Consider the following 22012-nt stretch of genomic DNA (forward strand, 5'->3'; position numbering starts at 1 on the left):
GTGTATAAGAGACAGGAGAGAGAGAGAGAGAGAGAGAGAGAGAGAGAGAGAAAGAAAACACTCTTGCTCACCAGGGCCAAAATATATACTTCAATATATGCCCCAAGGGCCCAACTCCACAAGTTACAAGCTTCCTGCCTAGAAACACCACCCAGTTAATCTTTATCAAGGAGTTAATGCATTTATTGGGTTAAAGCTCTCAAAACTCAATTATTTCACCTCTACACTTTCTGCTTTGTCTCCCACATGAGATTTTGGGGGATACCTCGTATTGAAATCATAACATTAGTTTACTGTTGTATCTTGAGCACCCAATAAAATTCTTCACCTAAAGCATCACTTAATAAGTGTTTGCAGAACCATGTAATATGTTTAAAAATATATGTATATATGAGTTATATATAATATTAATAGTAGGATGATATTTGGATTTAGAGGCTAGGCATGTAGTATACAAAATCTACAAGTGAAAAGGGCTGGTTTTAGAAGAATGGATGTGTCTTTTCCAGAGGAAGATGGATTAGGAACGGATTTTGAGAAATTGTGATTAGAGAAATGGTGAAAACATAGATTTACCAAGAATAAGAAGTCCCTGGGTAAACCCTGACTCATATTTCACCAATCCAGCCTCCCATTTTTTTCTACAGCCAAATTCTTGATGCTTTTAGAGCATCATCAGCAAATGAAAATGTTTTTCTTATAGTCTTAGTCATACTCGTCAAGGATGCAATGCCCACACTGTCCTCTCTACTAGTTGGCTCCCCGTCTCCAAATAAAAAGTTTAACGGAAAAATATGTAAATGAGTTTCCCTATTCCCAGGCTATATAAAGATACCTCTCTTCCAATTTTCTTTTTATAAATACTATTTTTGTCTTTTTCCCCCTTTGATGCAGTCTACCAACCAATTTCCTAATTTGTGAATAGATGATTTGCATGCAAGTTGTCAAGGCAGTCAGCAAAATTACTCAAAAAAGTTCTATATTCTTGGAAAATCTAAGAATGGTGAATATTAATTATTTTTGACACTGAACATGAAGTGAGAGGCAGGCAGTGGTTGTAGGACAAGGGGCTACAAAGGTCAGCCCAGCTAGAGAGTGGAATATCTTGATATGTTAGATTAGGAAATTTTATATACACCTTATCATCTGTGTAATAAAATTAATGTGTTTTTACAAAGAATTATGATTCAAATTGTAATTTTAAACACCAACATCCTTAATTCAAGATCTATTTGTTGAGTGCCCACAAACTGCCAGTACGTGTGCAAAGCAACAACTCTGACAAATGTTGTGATGTTTATTTTCCAGAGAGTAGAAGCTCATATAGGGATAGACTATGAAGAAGCACACAGCTAAATCACTAATATCTCATTGTAAACCATGTCAAGTCTTGTGAAGGAAAAATACTCCAAAAGATATTTGAATGGTAGGTTGGAAGGTCAAGAAGGTGGTGATTGCATCACACTGGGTAAAAAAATTGATAAGTTGCTAAAGCTTAAAAAAATGTATCATTGTTGAGGAAAAATTTTACCCAAAGATATAGAAATGACAACAGAATTTAAAATAAGGAGGTTTATTATTTCACACAAATAATTCCAGAAGAAGAGAGACTTCCCTTGTGGATTCAAGATGGCTAAAAAGCCCTAAGTATCATATCTTTACTCGACATTCAGAGAACAGAAGAATGCCTCTTTCTTTAAAAAAAGTATTTTTTAGTTGTTGATGTACTTTTATTTTCATTTTCAAACAAAATGCACATGCTATCTTTACACTTTGTCATTTTCCTGAATGATTTCACTCAGAATATTAAAATAAATATTAATGCACTTAATTAAGGGGGTGGCTGGCCAGAAGTGTCTGATTCACACTCCTCTAGTTTGCCATTGAAGTTGTTGCAAAAAATAGAAATGAACTGTGTAGCATTGTAAAATGCTAGAAATAGTAGATCTTTAGTAATGAGGAGGATGCAAAAATTTCCACTCTATAAAGGCAGAATAAAAAGTAAAAGGCAGTGGGTAGCTTTCTGTTGATCTCCAATATGCAACATGCCACAGGGATAAAGAAAGGAGGCCACATAGGAGGCATATAGGAGGGCCTCTTTCCTTCCCACAGTTCCTCACTCCCTGCTTCATGCAGTGCGTGAGCTATTATTTTTGAGAAAATCGGGTACATTTCATGTCCTACTCTTCATTTTAAATTTCCTTGTGAATCACTCTTATCTGGTAAATGTACACACTTATAATGTGTGCATGCGATAAATTTATGCTTATGTATACATCATTGTATTCATTTGCACTTATTATATGCATATGCATATTTATATTCACACATACATAAATTTATAATTTATTTGTTTATTGTGTGTGTGTGTGTCTCTCTCTCTCATGAGTATATAAGCTCCAGGACAGCAAGAACCCTCTTTACCTTTACATTGCAAAGTAAAAGAAGACAATTACTGGCTACATAGGTGCAGAAAATCTTTAAAATTTATCTTCAACTTGGTTATTTCTTCTTCATCTTGATTTCTGTTAATATGCATAAGAAAAGATGTATTTTCTGACCACTTCCACAAATGCATGTGTCATTCACAACAGAAAGGCCCATGATCAGAATGGGCCTGACTGCACAACTGCGGTTGTGTGAAAAGTTGACAAAAGCTATCACTCTGCTCTCAGAAAAATCCATCTCGGTAGGCTAAATGCTATTTGAAAATTCTGGATTTTGTATTATAAAAGCACTTGAGGTAGATCAAAGTGATGACTTGACTATTGCTGTGAGCTTTTGGGAAATGTTAGGCTTTTCTCTGCTTCTTAACCCAAGGCAAGTATTGGAAGATCTTTCCAGAAAATAATTTATTTTTATTTTTTAATACTTTAGCAATGAAAAGTAGCATGCCTCAAACAAAAATGTTTTTATTAGTTCTTCTATCCAGGAAATGAGTTGTAGATAGAATAAATTTATCAGAAATTTAGATTGCTAAAGCTAATGTAAGAGATGAACTAAGACAATTTGGACTAAGGAAACAGCTCCAAATAAATGAGTTCTACTTATCGGACAGCTCTTTAATACGAATGAGGAATCACAGGAAAATAAGGCAGGAGGAAAATGTATGTTTGCATGTAAACATTAAGTGTATATAGGAAGGTAAATAAACAATTGTGGGGGCTGAGGATATAGCTTAGTGGTAGAGTTCTTGCCTAGTGTGAGGCTGTGGGTTTGATCCCTAGCACTGGAAGAAACAAAAATTACTGAAATGTGGAAAACTAATGCAGAAGAGAGACTAATGAAGTTTTGTAAGAGTTTTCCAAAATGTAAAATGAAACTACCAAGTCTCCAAAGTTATAAAATTTTTGGTAAGGACTACATACTCACAACTGTTAGGAGTTTGTTAGGTTGATGACTTAAAATGTGATATGTTGCTTCATTCCATTTAATGTGTGTTTATTATTATCTTTTGGGCTTTCCCCCCATCTATTCATTGTTCTAGGTGACTTGAAGCAGGAAATGATAACAATTGAAAGCAAATATTTCAAATCAATCAAATACTTTAACTTTAAAATATATTGACCAAACAATTTAACAGAAGTCTCTCTTTCTCTCTCTCTCTCTCTCTGTGTGTGTGTGTGTATCTGTATGTGTGTGTGTGTTTGTACTTAAGGCAGAATATCAAAGGTGAATATCCTTCAGTAGTGCACATAAAAAGACCACTATGATATCTCAAAAAAGCCATGGAGGAGGGCTTTATGGGTAGGAGGGCTTTTCATGGCTAACCATGAAGAAGGCACAGATTGATTTAGGCGTCTTTGCAATTATTTTATGAGGATGACACTTCAGAGAAGAGATGAGGTTAAATATTTTGTTGTATGGAGTGTATGGAGACTTTTTCTTAGTACACTCAGGTCAATGTTATTTATAGGGCATTTGTCATCAGCATAGGAAAAGCATCTGTATTTATACAAATGTTATTCAGTTTCCTTTGGGATGAAATTCAGAAAAAAATATTTGGGAAAGCAGACTGGGGCAACATTCTCGAATAACAAAATTGAACCTTTAATGATCAGAACAAATTAATTTCAAAAGTTAATGAAAGTCACAGAAGCAGTTATACAAATCAGTCTAAGAATTTGAAAAGATACCCAACTTTTATCAGACAGTACATATTAAGCCAAATGGGATCTTCACTTGCTTGCATGTGTGGTGGTGAGATTTGAGTTTGAGGGTCAGTGACTGCTGGTCTGCAGCCAGGGATTGGCAGTGTGTGTGACTGGTAGGAAGCTGGCCAATAGAAGGATTAGTGGAAAAAACAATTTTTTCTAGAAGTCAGGGAGGACTGTTGGTCACCCTCCTTGTCTTAATAAAATTTACAACAGAAAGATTAAAATAAATACACTTTCAATAGAGCTAATTCCTGGTGACCTTTTCAGAAGAACTATTTCTTTTCAAGTAAAGCTACAGCTAGTAGGCAAATGTCCATAGTCTTCTGGACTTTTTCAAATGAACAATTCTGTGTATTTTAAAACACCTTTAATATACTATGGCTTTGGATAATAAGTATGTTTGTGAGTGGAGTATGTGTGCTTTTTACCTCTGTACTTTATAAAATACAGCCTGATGGTAGATCTTTCAAAATTTGAAACTTTCCAAGTGAAAGACTCAGCTTCCCACCTGGTCTAAATAATCTTCATTAGCCTACTAGTATCCCCCGACTTTCACTGATCCAGAAGCAAAAACAAAGTCCCAGATATTGCTTTTTGCAACATATGTCTGCGAAGGTTTCTCCCTGCACATGTCAAGACAATACTCTGGAGCATATGTGACTTATTTATCATCAAACAGATTTCATAGTAACAGGTGCATCGGCAGGAATCAAATGTATAAAAAAGACTAATTTCCTTTCTCTTCCTAAAAGACAGCAACTAAAAGTGATAATATAATGGCTGGGATCCTAGACGACTAAAAGCTTCCAGCAGATGTAGCTCTTGAAGCTTTTACTAAACACTGAGAGATCATTATGCAATCATTTCAGGCAAAGGAGTCACAAGACTGAAAGATATTAATAAACTCACTCTCCTATCTTAGAACAATGGAATGTAGAGACATGAAAGCTCTTTTAGAGGTTCTCTCATTCCACTTCCTCATTAACCAAGACCAAGAAAGGATGGATGGGCTGCCTAAACTCAGGAGCTGTTTCTACAGGAGCCAGGTGTTAGAATAACTAATCCAGGAATCTCTGATCCAACACTGCTCTCTGTTTCTGTTAAAATCAGCTGACACATCTTATCCTTTGCTCCCTTAACTGAGTAATTTATTGTAATATAGCTTTTTCTACCCTCTATTCATAGTTAATCCTCTCCTATTTCTTACTCCTAATTTGTGAAATGCTCTTTGTGCTTTTATGAAAAAAAAAATGTTAAGTGCACTACAAGGAATGATTTGAAAAGAATATTATCAGGCAACAAATTCTGTACCGTGCATGTCACACCTGCCGTGAAATAGTATTTTCTCCTGGCAGCATCCATATGATCACTTGACACAGAATTAAAAATCAGCATCTCCAAGAGGAGGGCTGTGCAGCCCCCACCAGGCCCTCGTCACTGGTGGCTGAACTTGAGAGCACTCACTTACAGGGAGTGCAAAAATCAGCTCTGAACCTGGCCACTCTGCTGTGTTGTGTCACTTGCTCAGACCGTGCATGACAAATCCTCAAATGCGTCTGGTGACATTTAGAGAGCACTGTGGACTCTGCCAATATGCCAAGCAATCAGAGTGTGCATGACAAATTATGAAACACATACTGTGAAAATTATGGACTCTGTCACGGTGCCAATCTGCTGCTGAAAACCTACTGCTGCTAGAAGTAATGTTGGCACAAATTTGTTGCTAAATTCAGTCGTATTTCTAATTCAGTAATGGATTGATCCTAATGGTGAGTTGCTGTACCTGTTTAGGTTTCAAACAAGTACTGTGGAGGCTAATGACCTCACCCGCTATTATCAGTAATCAGAGGAGTCAAATCCTTCTTTTCATGGCTCTTCTTTACTTCTCCATATCACACAGGGTATACATACACACCCCTAAATCTTGGCCTCCTTAAGGGTTTTTTGGTTGAAGGCCAGTAAGCTGGAAGAGCTGTTTCAAAGTACAATAAAGCATTGAGGATATTTCATTCACTTTGCACACAACCTCACCTGCAGATCCCTGCCTGAAGGACAAGAATAGCAGGAAATGACGAACTGGAGGGAGGGCAGCTGTGAGGAGCTCCACTAGACAAGTGGACAGTTCAGAACCAGGATCAAGTTAGTTACTGCAGAAAATCACTACTAAAAAGCATGGGAAGAACTACATCATAAACCCACTAACACAAAATCACAACAGCAACAACAAAATTGCAACAATTCAATGAAGGATGAGAATATAGAAACTAAATGCAGTTTCCCTTCTGTATTTGTGGGGGATTCATTTCCAAATCCATGGATGCTCATATTCCTTATGTAAAATACCATAGTATTTGCATATAACTTACACACATCTTTCCATATGCTCTAAAGCATCTCTAGATTACTTTTATTACCTCCTACAATGCACAAGTAATATAAATAGTTGTTATACCAGTATTTAGGAAATAGTGATCAGAAAAAAAGACTGTATGTGTTTACTATAGATGCAGTTTTTTTCCCAGATGTCTTGGAACCAAAGTTGGTAGAATTTGTGGATGTGAAACCCTTGCACATGGAAGGTCAACTATATGTATAAAAATATATTCAAAGACACAATTCTACATCCGGACAGAATTCAGAGGCAATCTAATCACATTTCTTTAGAGTGTGCTCTTTCTGAAGATCATCTCTTACTGACATATAGTTGGCCTCTATATCCATAGATTCTGTATCTGTGGATTCAACTAACCTTAGAAAGAAAGTATTAAAAAAAATATTCAGATACTACTGAACATGTTACAGATTTTCTCTTGTCATTTATTCCCTAAACAATACAAACTATTTACATAGCACTTACTTATTATTAGGTATTATAAGTAATCCTGAGATGATTTAAGTATATAGGAGGATGTTAATAGGTAATATGTCAATACTTACACCATTTTATAAGGCAACTTGAGTATCTGGGGATTTTGGAGTGAATCTTCCATAAATACCAATGGATTACTTTAAGTGGAAATAATATATTAATAATACGAGCCAAATTTAAGTGTGATATAACTAGTTTAATGTTAAGTGTATATTTATACATTCATTTAGGTAGAGCTATAATGAATTTTCTGTATGTACCATTTTGGGTTTATAGTCACAGATTTTATTTAATTTTCTCACTAGTGCTTTGATTGGTCTCCATGTTATTAATAAGGACCATAAAGTTTCATGGAGTGATATCATGATGTTTTCTTTTCTAAATGTCATATTTTTGTATTTATCCTTGGTAAAACCAATTCCAAACCAATGTAGAGCATTTGATGGATTAATGATTATCATGACATTTACTTATATTGCAATAAAATAAGCGAAGAGTGTTCCTCAAGCAAATATGTCATTATCAGATTTCTTGCAGTATTATAAGTGACCCTTGTCTATTGTTTTGTTTTCTTTCATCTGGGTCATAAGTTGTATTTAACTGTTGTGTTTGCTTATGAAATCTACCCTCAGTTTGGAATTATATTTGTTTTGTGTAAATTTTTAAACAAATCATGGTCAAAATTTTGTGTTTTGCGCTACTGAATTCAATTGTGTAGACAGTTTTCCCATAGAAATGTCTCGAAGCCAGGTTAATTTTTTAGCTAATGTTAGTACCAAAGGGTAATGTGAAAGTCCTGGTCTAAGAGATTTGGCAAAACCCAGTCACTCCTGGATCTGGCACTAGCACCATATGGATATGGCTCATTGTGAATGATACGAAAGGAAACAACAAAACAGAGGGATGGAAGGAGAAACCTTTCCAGGACTTTCTCTGCATGGTGCATGCTGAGGCTGACTCTTAGCTTCTGTCAGTACCAGACGTCTTGAAAATGAAGCCAAGACATGCCCTCTGGACTCGGGCCTCCTTTCCTTCCACAAAAAAGACAAGTTGACAAGGCAACCGCCACCTAGGCTCCTCCAGACTTCAAGAGTTCGTCTAAACTGTCAGGGCTAACAATGGCAGCGAGCCACTCTATTTTTCAGAGGATTCAAAAACTGAGCACAGCTGGGGAAAAGATTCAGAAAGAAGCACACATCTTACATGTAGCACATAGTGATGGAAATAGTGAAATGGTTGTGTTTAGTAATCTGCACATTGATTCTCCTAAATATGAGTGCATTGTTTGGCCAAAAAGAGAGTCCAGGAGTTTGTTCAGTGCCAAATGAAAAAGTGGCAGCACTCCCTCCATCTATGTCTCTGATTATAGAACAGCAGGAAAGATTGTTAGGGTAGCATACACGTTCTGCGTTGGGGCATATGTCAGGTTCAATACTGTGAATAGATTTAAGCTTTGCCAAGGATGCCAAGTGGTTCTTCCTGTGACTTCTCCAACAACGTGGTGCTGCTGGCAGTTTTGCAGCAAAATGTGGTGGTGGGTGACACAGATGGTGCAGAGAATCTGACATTGCATATTATTTACCAATCAGAAAATGGCTCAGTTATTTTATGCACACAATTACAGAGGACCACCTGTACCAGCGTGCACAGTCTGCTTATAGGTAGCAGCAGGAAGAGGGCATGTGTCGATGTAAAAGATGAACTGTTTCACTCTTTGCTATATGTTTTCATAATTTAGACACCCTCTTTATTCTTATTCCGTTGGTGAAAATTCAGTAACATTTCTCCTCCTGTTAGGACTGACACCATTTGTATAGTTGGAACTCTGTTCAAGGCTACCATCCTTGGATTCCATTTTCTAGATACGGTACCTGAAATGTCAAAATGCTGATTTGTAAGGTGATTTCCTCGTCCAGCGCCTATAGCATTGTGTTTTAAGGAGGTTCTGGCACATTTTCCAGACATTTCTTGGGCGTTCGTCAGATATTTTTAAAATGCCTTAATTACTTGAAAACTTAATGAGGATATTTAGTGCTTCTTGGCTCTGAGAGCAAGGAAACTAGTGTCTCTTGAACACCTGTCTTTGACACTTCACAGCGCCTCACTTACCCAATCCTTTCTCTTCGCTGTCAGGTAGGTAGTACTATTCCAGTGCATGAATCAAGTGTCTGAGACTCAGAATTGAAATGAATTTCCAGGATCACACAGCCAACGTGTGGCAGAGAAAGAGACTAACCCACCTGTGATTCTGAATTGAGTTCTACTTTCTAAAAGGTTGATTGCATGCTGTTTTGGTCAAATTTTTTGTTGCTGTGACCAAAAGACCTGGCAAGAATAATGTTAGAGGAAGAAGAGTTTATTTGTGGCTCAATGTTTCAGCAATCTCAGTTCGTGGAGAGCTGACTCCATTGCTCTGTGCCCGAGATAAGGCAGAACATCACGATGGATGGAAGGGTTTGATGTAGGAGGAAAGTAGCTCAGACATGACAATCAGAAAGCAGAGAGAGACGGACAGACCCTCACCAAGGACAAAATATGAACCCCAAAGGCATGTCTACTGTGACCTACCTCCTCATCGTATCCTACCTGCCTTCATTTACCCTACCCAATCAATTCCTATCAGGGGATTAACACTTTGATTAGATTAAGGGTCTCATTACCCAATCATTTCACCTCTGAACCCTCTTGTATCATCTCACACATGAGCTTTGGAGGGATTCCTCATAGTTAAACTATAGTACATGCATTCTTCAGAAAGGGTTATCTTAATTCTGAGTTTCATAAGACAGCTGGTATTTTTTTTTTCCAAAATGAAAATATTATAATGATGCAATGCAAATAATTAACTATAGAGATATATAAGTGAAAAGACCCTTATGATGCTACCTACCTTTCCTTATGAATTCTCTCCTTATCTGTAAGAAAAATCAATAGTTAATGTTGGAAAAATAAGTCTGTCCCAAATATCTATATGTGAATATGCACTTATATAAATATGTTATTTCAAAAATGATTCACTAATATATTATGAGAATACAGATCTATTTTTTTTAAAATTTTTATTTATATATGACAGTGGAATGCATTACAATTCTTATTACACATATAGAGCACAATTTTTCATATCTCTGATTATATTCACACCAATATCTGTACTTTGAATAATAATGATCATCACATTCCACTAGATCTAGCTTATCCATTCCATTGTTTTGTAACAGTCTGTGACATTCCATGTTACCCAATAGGTAATATGTTATTTTATTTCATCCTATTGATGAACATATGAATTGTTTAACTTTGTTACTACTTTATACAATATTTGATTAGTATCTATATATTATTCTATTATCTTATACAAATTCCTGGAATTAAAATTAATTTCTGGAAGTGAAATTAATTTGTCAACATTCTTTTTAATTTTGATATACAGTTTTAGGTTGTCTTTAGAAATCTATATTCTTTACATTTTCACCTATAACTGGAAAATATCAATTTTTCAATATTTGATAACCTGATAGACCCAAGTGGTTAATTCACCATTTTCTGAATATATATTTCATAAGTAATAAGGCAGACCACCTTTTTTATATTTCTATTGGCTATTTGTATCCATCTTGATGAATTACGTCTTCATATTCTTTGAAATGTGGCTGTATATTTCCTCTTATCAGCTTGTAAAAACATTGTACAATATGATTGGCTTGTATGCTATTTACATATATGTTAAATAATACTGCATAGACTCACTAATATTATGAACATATTCATAATTAGTCACACTTCTCTGCAGTAGCTTTTTTTAATTGAATAGGAAGTGATTAGGTCACTGGATAGACCCCCATGAATGGGATTAATTGCAGATATTATAAATAATGTTCAGTTTGTGTCCAGTGAATTCAGTTCTTAAAAGAACAGCAGAAATCATTTTTAACCATATTCCCTCCAATTCTCACATACTAGTAGTAGCTAGTATTAATATTTTCTTGTATAATTAAGAAAATTAAAATTAAGACTGTCCTTTTAGAACAGTCTTAAAGCCTGGTGCAGTGGTGTACATCTGTAATCCCTGCAGCTCTGGAGGCTGAAGCAGGAGGATTGCCAGTTCAAAACTAGCCTCAGAAATTTAGCAAGGTCCTCAGCTACTTATCAAGACCCTCTCTCAAAATAAAAAATTTTAAAAAGGGGCTAGGGATGTGGATCACTGGTTAAGCGTCCCTGGGTTCAATCCCTGGTACAAAAAAAAAAGAAAGAAAAGAAAAGAAAAAGAAAAAAAAAACAGTTTCAAAGAGGTATGATTGGGATATAATAAACATGATAGACCATCACCAAAATTGGGTTAATAAACCTGTCCATCACCCCAAATGTATCAGAGAACTTCTTTGTAACTGCTTCTCTCTGCCCTTCCCCAAATCCTCTCTTCTTCTTGGCTGATGGCTGATGTTAGGTTGCGTTTTCTAGAATTTATTTGAGTAAATTAATAAAGTAAATATACAATTTTTGTCTGTGTTCTTAGTATAATCATTTTAAGATTCAGCAAGATAGATTATAAATTTCATTGATAATTTCAAAGAATCAGCTTTTATTTTCACTAATTTCTCTATTTGTTTTTGTTTTCTATCTCACTAATTCTCATACTAATGTTTCTTTTCTTTCTAACTTTTAATTTGATTGTTTATAGTTTTTGAAATATACATGCTACACTCATTGACTTAAGTTTTATTTTCTAATATAAGATTTTAATGCTATAAATTCTCCCTAAGTACAGATTATAGTTGCATAATCACAAATTCTGATGAAATTCATTCAGTTCAAAATATTTTCTAATTTCCCTTTTGATTTCTCTTATAACATATGGGCTATGTAGAAGTGCCATTTAATTTACAAATATTTAGCAATTTTCCAAAGATCTGTTTTTGATTTCTTATTTAATCCAATTATGGTAAGTTAATATAACTTGTATAATTTCAAGTGTGTTAAAATCAGTACTTCATTTTTATGCCCAAAATATAGTTTGCATTGGTAAATGTTCTGTGCTCACTTGAACATATTTTCTCATCTTGTAAAGTTGTTACATAAGTGTCAATTAGATTGTATTTATTGATACTGTTTTTGTCTACTCTATCCTTGCTGATTTTTTGTCTACTTGTTCTACCAGTATTGAGAGTGATATTAAAATCTCTGACTGTAATTGTGGATTCATCTTTTTCTCCTTGCAGTTCTATCAGTTTTTGCTTCAGACAGTTTGAAGCTATGTCACCAGCTATGTAAATATTCAGAATTGCTATGTACTTTTGATGAGTTAATTCATTGATACAAAATTACCTTCTTGCTCCCTTGTAATATTTTTAGTTCTAAAATCTCTTTGATAATAGTATAATCCCTTTTTATCTATTTGGGTCTTTACATTTAGTGTATATTGCTGGATCTTCTTTTCTTACAGAATTAGGAAATGCCTTCCCATAAGTTGGAGGGTTTAGACCATTTACATTTGTGGGTTTTTTTTTTTTTTTTGACATATTTATCTTTAAGTATATCAATTTGCTATTTGTTTTTTCTTTGTTCCATTTCATTTTTGTTCTCTTTTGTTATTTCAGTGGATCTTGTTTGATTGATATCTTTAACTTCTCAGTCTCCCTTCAAATGAAATATAACACTTCTTATCTGGTGTAAAAACCTGATAACAGTATATTTCTTGTAATGTTTTTCTCAATCTTTGTCCAGTGGTTGGAAGAGATTTTAGTTCTATGTATGTTATAATGCCTGCATTACATTTTTTTGGTTAATTATCTTTTAAAGATATTTAAATAATCAGAAAAAATTCATATATATATATATATATATATATATATATATATTTATCCACATATTTATTATTTCACAGTTATTCATTCCTTTGTATATATGTAACTTTTAATCTAGGTTGTTTTCCTTCTGCCCAAAGGACTCTCTCTGACATTTCTTACAGTAAGCTGTCTGCTGGCACTGAATTCTTTTAGATTTTGTGCATCTGAAATTATCTTTAGCATTTGTTCTTGAAAGCTATACATTTTTTCTCAGCCTAGACTTCTATATTGACAGTATTTTTTATTTTAGTATTTAAGTTTGTTGCCTTTTTACCTTCTTGTATATGTAATTTCCAATGAGAAATCTACTATCATCTTAATCTTTATGTCTATGTGTATACTGTGTCTTTATGTCTATGTGTGTACTGTGTCTGTGTCTCTTTGTTAATAGTTCTGAACAGTTTAATTTTGATGTGTTTATTGTGTGTTTACTCATATTTCTTGTACTTGGGGGTCGTTGAGCTTCTTGGATCTGTGGGTTTACATTTAAATAAAATTTGGAAAAAGTTTACTAATTTCTTCAATACCTCTACATTTTTTCTATACCTCTCATTCCTCTCAGGAGTTATAAATATTTGTACATTAGGATGCTTAAAGTTGTGTCACAGGAGACTGATGCACTTTAAAATTATTTTTTCTTCATGCCTTTCTTTTTAAATATTTCCCATTGCTATGTCTTAAGTTTTCATAAGAAATTTCAGGTTTCTTAATTCTTATGTGTAGGACAGTTCTGTCTCACTTTCAATTGTTATTGCATTTTGAGTTTCCATGCTTCCTGTGTTGCCTGCTATTATTTAGTTAGATGCCAGGAATTATGAATTTCATTTTATTGGGTGCTACATATTTTCATATTCCTATGAATTTGTGTAGTTTGAGCTTTTTCTGGAATATAATTCAGTATCTAGGAAAGAGTTTGATTTTTTCAAGTCTTGGTTTAATGCTTTTGTGGGCAACTAACTCTAGGGCAGAGCACAGTCTAGGGCTAATTATTCCCCTCTTTCAAGGTAAAAGCTTGAATTCCACATTTAATGCCTCATGAATTATGAATTTTTCCAATCTGGTTAGTGAAACAGACACTCTTCTTGGCCTGGTGTGATATCCGTTCGCTGTTTCCTCTCATGCTTTTGAGTTGTTTCCCTAATCTTGAATAGTTCCTTTACAACCCCGTGCTAATTAGTGCTCCACTGCATACTCAAAAGAGATTCTTTGTGGTCTCATATTCTGTCTGTGTGCAATCTTCTTTTATACAGTACTCTATCCTGCAAACTGTAGCTTCCTTGATCTCTCTTAGCATGTAGCTTCATTACCTCAATCCAAGAAAAACTACTCGGCTTTACCTGCTTCCCCTCTTCCTTCACTATAGTCTGGAATTTCTCTCTAGGGAAAAAGCTTGCACAATCATAGGGTGAAAATTGATTAGGTCCTTTGTCAGACACCCCTGTTTTTTATTACTTTGTAATTACTGTCAGAAAAACAGTTTGCTTGGTTTTTTGTTTGTTTGTTTGTTTGTTTGTTTTAGTTGTAGGTACACTCAATGCCTTTATTTTTATTTATTTATTTTTATGTGGTGCTGAGGATCAAAACCAGTGCCTCACCCACGCTAGGGGAGCACTCTACCACTGAGCCACAACCCCAGCCCGAAAACTGTTGTTTTATATTCTTATTTTTTATTTTCAGTGAGGCTCTATCCAAGTCCCTCTTTTTCTGACTTGGCCAGAAGTGGAATTTCTCCAAATTTTTCTTTAAAAATTAAAATCTGGTTATATTGATCTCCTTTTAAAAGACGATTTTGAACCCATTTTGTCTTTAACACAAAATCTAAACTCCTCATTGATTCATAAAAACTTGTGTAATTTAGCTCCTGTCTAGTTTATAGCCTCATGTCTATTCTTCCAGGAAATATGCATATGTAGCAGAGGTAAACTCCTCTTGTTCTTATCTCCTTAAAATCAGCAATTCAATTTCACTCACATATCATTTTTTTCAGTTGGCATTTTAAAATTTACTAATGTATCCTATGTCTGTTTATAGCTCAGCACAGGGAAGTCTTTTAATCTTGCTTTTTATTTTATGGAAGAAAATACAATTGGTTAAATTATAATATTCTGATGCAACTTTTTAATCCATATGGAACCATAATGGCATTCATCTGACTTGTGAATATTCTTTTTTTGACACTTCTAGTTTGTACACATGGGAGCTTCACAAAACTTGCATTCTTTTGTCCCCCTGAACTGCATCAACTAATGGGATTGAAGTGGATTTTTTTTCCCCCTAATTTCAAAGTCATGTGCAAAGAAAAAAAAATCTGGTTTTAGATTTTTGTTTCAACAATTGCTTCTTCTTAGAAAGAGTCCATGCAAGAGACTTTCCCCTTTGGAATTTCTTCTGTAAAAGGTATGGATGCCAATGTTTGTCCTCCCACCTCTGCTGCCATATGTGCTACATATGGATACACAGAGATTTGTGGAAAGGAGGGAGGAGCTTGTTTGTGAACAGTTGAAGCAACTCGATGTAAAAGTGATCCCCAGGCTGTGAATCTGCATGTGTATTTTTATTATATATATATATATATATATATATATATATATATATATATAAATTTACATATAAAGTTTGTCTGCACATCTACTTATACTTTCTTTAACATAGCAATTTCAGTTTTTCAGAATTTCAATTACTTTCTGAAAATTTTGAAGTTACTATTTTAAGAAATAAAATTGACAACATTTAGCCTTGAAATATGAATTTTCTCTTGACTCAAAATTACAAGAGAGAGGGACATTGTTTATTTGCTCACCTTTTTGTTCTTAGGGGTTGGCAGAATATTTAACTCATGATCTACAAAATTATTTGTTAAAAAATAATAAATAAAATTCAGAGGATTAATAAGTAAAATTTGCTAACAAAATTAGTAATGTATTAAATGATCAGCTTTCTATAATAAGTTTTTCATAATTTTAAATGTTTGTATAAATGATAACTATGGTGACAAAATATTATACACTTGAATAGAAGTTTGCCATAAGAATAGAGGCTGTATAAGTACAGGGATATTTTGTTTATCACTATAGCATTCATAGTAGCAGGTGATACCTAGTAGCTGTTCAATAAATATTTGATTAATTAATTAAATTTTAAAATTATGTTTTTTAAAATAAACTGTAAAAATTTTTGTATAGCCACATCTTTCAAAAAGTTCATTCAAAATATTTAATTAGGCTTTTAATATTGATATGTATATAATAAAATATTTAGGATAAAAGATTTGAAGATAAACTACATTGTTCTTGAAAAACACTTGATTTTTCTGTTATATAACGGTCGTAAATTCTAAGGAAGGTAAAATCATCTAAAACATTATCAGTCACTGAAATAACATGCAAATACATGATTATCTTCCAAAATATTTTCTTTTATTTTTTAAAACATTTTTTTCAGTAGTTTGAACCTATCTGTAGTATAAGCATGTGTTGGTGTTGATGCCAGCCAATTAGAAATGCCAGATTCTGGCCAGAGGGGTTTTTTTTTTTTTAATTCCCCCATAGAAATGGGCTTATACTCTCAATCAAGGCAATGAATAAGCAAAAAAACTAATAAGCAAAAAAACTAATAGGAATTCTGGGAAAGCATTATTTTTTTTTTCCCAAAAAGGTTACTACGAGAGACAGACATTTCTTCCATGGGAGAAGATTGTGTGGCATGAAGATCTGAAGTAAGGAATTATTGCTGTCATTTTGATCCAAATCAAGGGTGAGTCTAGAACTTTGGGTGAGAGGCATCCTTTAAAGCCTGAGGACAGGTAAAAAGAAAAATGAAGCGTCAGAATTTGGTCTATGGTAATATTGTTGAGCTTTTTTACCATGTAAAAAACTGCACTATGTTTAAATTAATAAAAATCCACTTCAAATTGGGCTTTCTCTCCTTGTAACACAAAAACTACCAAACAACATAGATGAAAAAATTGCTTTTTCTGCTTTTGCCAAATACAGTGTTTTACAGGGTCTCCAAAACCATGATACACATGTGTAAACAGGGAATTAACAGGTAATTATTTTGATTTAGTTGCTGTTATTGTTGTTGTTTGAACCTATCCTTTGGTGTTAATTTTCTGATAGAATGTTTTGAAATTCATCTGTAGAAATTCCTATTTGTTAATATAGTCCTATGTTAAAGTATTTAATTTAGAGCAAGTAAAATTGAACCTCTAATTTCACCAGCATATTTTATGTGCTGATTCTATGACACAGTCAGATATGCATTAAATTTAGTTTCAGTGTGAGTAAAAATAGCTTTTAAAAATAGTTTTCTGGTCCATATTTATAAGAAGTTGACTATTTAACTCTCTTGTTCATCTCTGATGTTACTAAATCCTTTATTGTAATTTCCATCTCTTCAAGTCACATGAGAACCCTAAAGGTTTATTGAGAGACATCTGAAAGAATTATTTGCTTTGCCTCAAGATTAAAGGATGCTTTTCTTTATGATGAATAACACTGAAGATTAAGAACTTTCCAGGGTCAAGGAATGAAATCTTGTAGTAATAAATGAAAATAGGCAGTTGCCCATATTTTGAAGCTATTGAAAATGTGAAGCCAGAGAAGGGCAGGTGCAGTTAACCTATCCATTCAGAAACTCTTCTCAATCCCAGACACATATTTATATTACAGTAATCATGGTTTAGAATGATGTCTGGGGGATGGGGGAAGCACTTGTATGAAAATATTTATTATAGATTGCATTTCTTCCTAGAGCAGAAACATATTTCATTTATCTGCAGCACACCTATGGCTGTACATACTTCACAGTGGTCAGTGCCCTCTTAGATTTATCAATAGCTGTTTGGTAAAACACTCACATCTTTACTTTCTTATAAAATATCAGAACAGCAATTCCCTAATGTAAATGTAGTTTTGCTTGGCTATGATTTAAAAATAAGGTTTTATGATGAATCTAGAAGATTACAGCCAGTTTCTTAAGTAGGAGACTGGGCTACAATCCCATTCAGTAGGATGCTGTTTAGAACAAGGCTGCTCATCATGGCCCCACATGAAAATTTGCACTTTCCCTGCTATAAAAGATGGGGAGTGCAAAGCTCAAAAGGGTGAAAGTTCAGAAGGGTCCTAAAGTTAACAATCTGATAGAGGACATTTGAACACAGAAACAGTACATTTTACATTTATGAAATTCTCACACTTCTTCTCAAGCAGAATGAATACATTAGCAAAGAGTTTCAAAGAATATTATTTTTTAAATTTTATCTTTAAATTAACCTATAGAAAACCTGTTATTTTTGGTGAACAGTTCTATGAGTTTTCATATATGAATAGATTTATGTAACCACCACCACAATCAAGAAGATCTATAATCTCCCTTAATCCTCTTGTACTTCTCATTTGAGATCACCCCTCCCCTCTAATGATGGGGCTACCACTGATCTATCATTGTTTCTTTTGAGGATATCATACAAATGGCATCATATAGACATCTACTAAATTTATTTCTGTACTATTTTGTTATTTCCTTTGTTTTGCTTGCTTTGAGCTTATTTTACTTTTTTCTAGTTTCTTGAAGTAGAAACTTAGGCTATTAATTTGATACATTTCTTCTTTTTATACTTATGTTTGTTGTAAGCCCCTCTTTCACCGCATCCTACAAATCCTGATGTGTTCCATTTTTGGTAGGCTTTTTTTTTTTTTTAGTTCAAAATACTTTCAAATTGCTTTTGAGATTTCCTCTTTGGATTATTGTAAGCCTTTATTAATTTCTATTTTTTTTCCAATATATTTTGTTACTGATTTCACATATGTTGTCATTATGGTTTAAGAGCACACTTTGTATGATAACAATTCTTTTAAACTTATTAAGGTTAGTTTTATGACCCAGGATGTCATTTATCATGGTGAAAGCACCAGGTACACTGGAAAATAATGAGTATTTTTCTTGCATCAAATAGAACTGAAGGGTTTCTCCTAATGCTCTGTGCTGTTGCCCACCTCTGGGTATTTTTTGCTACCTTGTATCTAAGCTGGAGATAATGAAAGGGACAAATTGATAAATTACCTATTGGCTGGTTGGAACCCTCATTTCTGGTTTTCTGAAGTTTGCCTGTTGTCATTTAGTTTTCAGAATTCTCAAATGCCTTTTTCAAATATTCTCTCCCAATTTTTAGCTGCCTTCAGTGGGAAAGAATGAGTAGAGATACTTACTCCATCTGACTCAGTAAGAAACTGAAATCTCTCAAGAACAATATTTTTCAGTTAATCTGTTATTTCTCATTTCACTACTTTCAAAATCATGCATATCTCATTTTAGGTAAAATCCTTTGTGGAAAGTGATCTTTAATTTATTCTTTTAAAAACACTTAACACCTACTCTGTTTTGGAACTGTTTCTATCATTGAGGATCTATCAAAGAATGAACACCAGGAGATTCTTAGCCAGGTTGAATTTACATTCTAGTGGGAGGGGTAGAGAATATATAACCTATAACTAAAAAGAAGTAACATCAGAGAATTGGCGTAGGTACAATAAATAAAAATAAGGCAAAAGTAGATGATTTGAAATGCTATAAGAAGATGTTGCAATATTCAAAATGATTGTGAGGAAAGTTATCAAGAAGCGGGTACTGGAAGATTTGAATAAAGATAGTAGCACTGTGTTTTGCAGTGTGGTCACCAACTTTACAATCTGGATTTGAAACAGATGAAGTTGAGGAAAACTATATATATTATTATAATTATCTCTCCCATTGAAAGTTGTAGTTCTCTCAACCACAGATCCATATTTTTACGTAGTTAAACTACTTCAGAATAAACACAAAAAATATAAAGATTTTATTAAATAAGTCACTAAATTATTAAAGGTATGTGTCAGAAAAATTGATTGTGAACTTAAAGCAGACAAAAGTAGCCTTAATAATGTGTAAAATTAAGTTGGCTACTATTATTTCTTTGAAACACAGGCTGAGCTCTGCTAAGCTATGAAACTTCTGTGATTTGACACAGACAAGGCAAAATTTTTTTTTCCAACTAAATTTGATAGTTTTTATTTTGGTTTTGAGATGGTTTATCCATATGAATTACCATGGGGGAAATCATAACATTAAATTTGTGCTAAAGTTTTAATAGCATCTGTTTTTCAAATGTCGAGAACACCTCCATGGTCAGTACTAAAGGTCAGTTCCACACAGTCTAATTGTTTGAATATCTTACCTTACCTTTGTTAGCAGAGTGGTAAAAGCAGCAAAGACGATTCTAGGGCAAAGTTAGTTGTCACTAACTTAGGTAAAATGCCATGTCCAGATGTTGCAGTTGCCTGCAGTTGCTGTGTAATTCTAATTGACTCCCCGGGGAATCTCAGTGGAGCTGCTGAGGGCCAAATTTAGATTTAGAGTTGTGAGTGAGTAACTGATGACAGAGGTTGACTCTGTGTTTGTCCATGTGGAGGTGTTGAGAGGTGAAGGTTACACAAAGTCCAACAGTCATTGCTCCTACAGCCCAGTGGAACTTACACCTTGGTTATCAGCTTTTACCTTAAGCACATTTAAGTATATATTTTGAAATATGAAAGCACCTGAAGCTTATTAGCCACCAGGCTATAATTCCTTCAAAACCAAAATATATAGAGCTAATAAAAATAGGTATATATTCACACCTATTTATATGTGTGTGTATATATATATATAATATTATATTCATATATAAAAAATATTTTCTATGCCACGTGCAATGGCACATTCCTGTAATCTCAGCTAATCAGGAGGCTGAGGCAAGAGGATTACAAATTCAAGGCCAGCCTGGGAAATTAGCAATATTGGTCTCAAAACAAAATATAAAGGTGGCTAGAGATGTAGCTCAGGAAAAAAAAAAAAAAGAAAGAAAGAAATTAGTCTGCCTTCAAGTCTTTTCTCTTACTCTAAATTCTTAGCAAAACAGAAACATACTCTAAAACTTCTGTATAATGCCTAAAAGAATATCTAGGAATTATTTTTCTACTTAAGTCACATCATAGATTTTCAGTTAGATGTGCACCAATTCTAAAATTTCAGCACTCCTTAATGCCCCAAAACTGAGTTCTTTTGTTTATAATTTTAATTTTCAAATAACTCAACAGCTTTGTAATAGGAAAAAAAAAAAAGAATAACACTTGGACTTTTGTTGAATAACGTCTTCTATTTGTAATTAAAGTATTCCTGGAACAAAATTTAAATTTCTAGAAGGTTTTCACTGAATAATCTTGTGTCACTCTGGAGAAATAACTTAATATGACTTAAAGATATGAAGAAAACATGAAGTTATAAAAATCATAAAAGATCAAGCAAAAAAAAAAACAGAAAAAAAAGAAAGAAGAGGTACACACCTTTCGGTCCTGAGTAAAGAGGTACTAAACAGAGAGGAAGAAGATGGCGGTGAGGGGAGTGCATTGCCCCCGTGTGCCGCGTCACTGTGTGGGAGTATGACGAGTCAGGACTGCTAAAGGCTATCTTATTAGGAATTTCCAGCAATAGTGGGGTGCTCCGGAACCTGGAGGAAGGATTTCCATCGCACGAGGATCGGCTACGGGGACTCAAACACGAGAGATTTGTTGCACGGAGGGTAACACTGCTTATTCAGCAAATCGCCCCGTGGCTAGAGTCTGCAGCGCACTGGGAAACAAGGAGACGGCGGCGCAGGGATACATCGCTGCAGTTTCTGCCAGCCGTGCAAGCGCCGTACTCAGTGCGGAATTCTGGGTTCGAGACGGGGGAAGGAAGCGGTCCATCTCGGTTCTCCACACCGGTCAGACCACAGAGGAGGCCAGCGGCGACCATATTGGAGAGCTGACGTCACCATCCCTGTTTTCGACTGACCGCAGCTCATTCAGCCATAGAACAGGTAATTTCAGGCTGCCATTCGCCTGCAGCTTGCAGACAGATTACTCAGGCTCAGTGCCTGAGTGCTTCTTGGAGCCTGCACTTATCAGAGCATACACTGAGCACGGAGCGGCCGAGTTCCGGCTCCCGGAGCGGCCCTGGCCCAGGGCTAAGGAGCCCGCGGAAACTGCTTCTCGGTCCGGGTCCTGCTGAGGACCGGTCAGGAATCACCCGTTGCTTTGGATACCCGGCAAAGGGAACGAAATGCTGCCATTCGCATAGGATAC

At 34.6% G+C, this 22012-nt stretch overlaps 1 long non-coding RNA gene across 2 annotated transcripts in view; it reads right to left on the minus strand.

Moving 5' to 3' along the window:
* Positions 1 to 20261, minus strand: part of LOC125616919 — a 66039-nt gene extending 45778 nt beyond the window's left edge. The window contains exons 1-2 of one of the 2 annotated variants that reach the window (XR_007347702.1): positions 20091 to 20261; positions 9917 to 9941 (exon numbers count right to left, since the gene is read on the minus strand). This is a non-coding gene — a long non-coding RNA (uncharacterized LOC125616919). The remainder of the gene's footprint in view (positions 1 to 9916; positions 9942 to 20090) is intronic. The other variant, XR_007347703.1, reaches the window with a different exon arrangement.
* Positions 20262 to 22012: the final 1751 nt, after the last annotated feature.

This window comes from Marmota marmota, unplaced genomic scaffold, assembly GCF_001458135.2.
Source record: "Marmota marmota marmota unplaced genomic scaffold, marMar, whole genome shotgun sequence".
Taxonomy (NCBI): domain Eukaryota; kingdom Metazoa; phylum Chordata; class Mammalia; order Rodentia; family Sciuridae; genus Marmota; species Marmota marmota.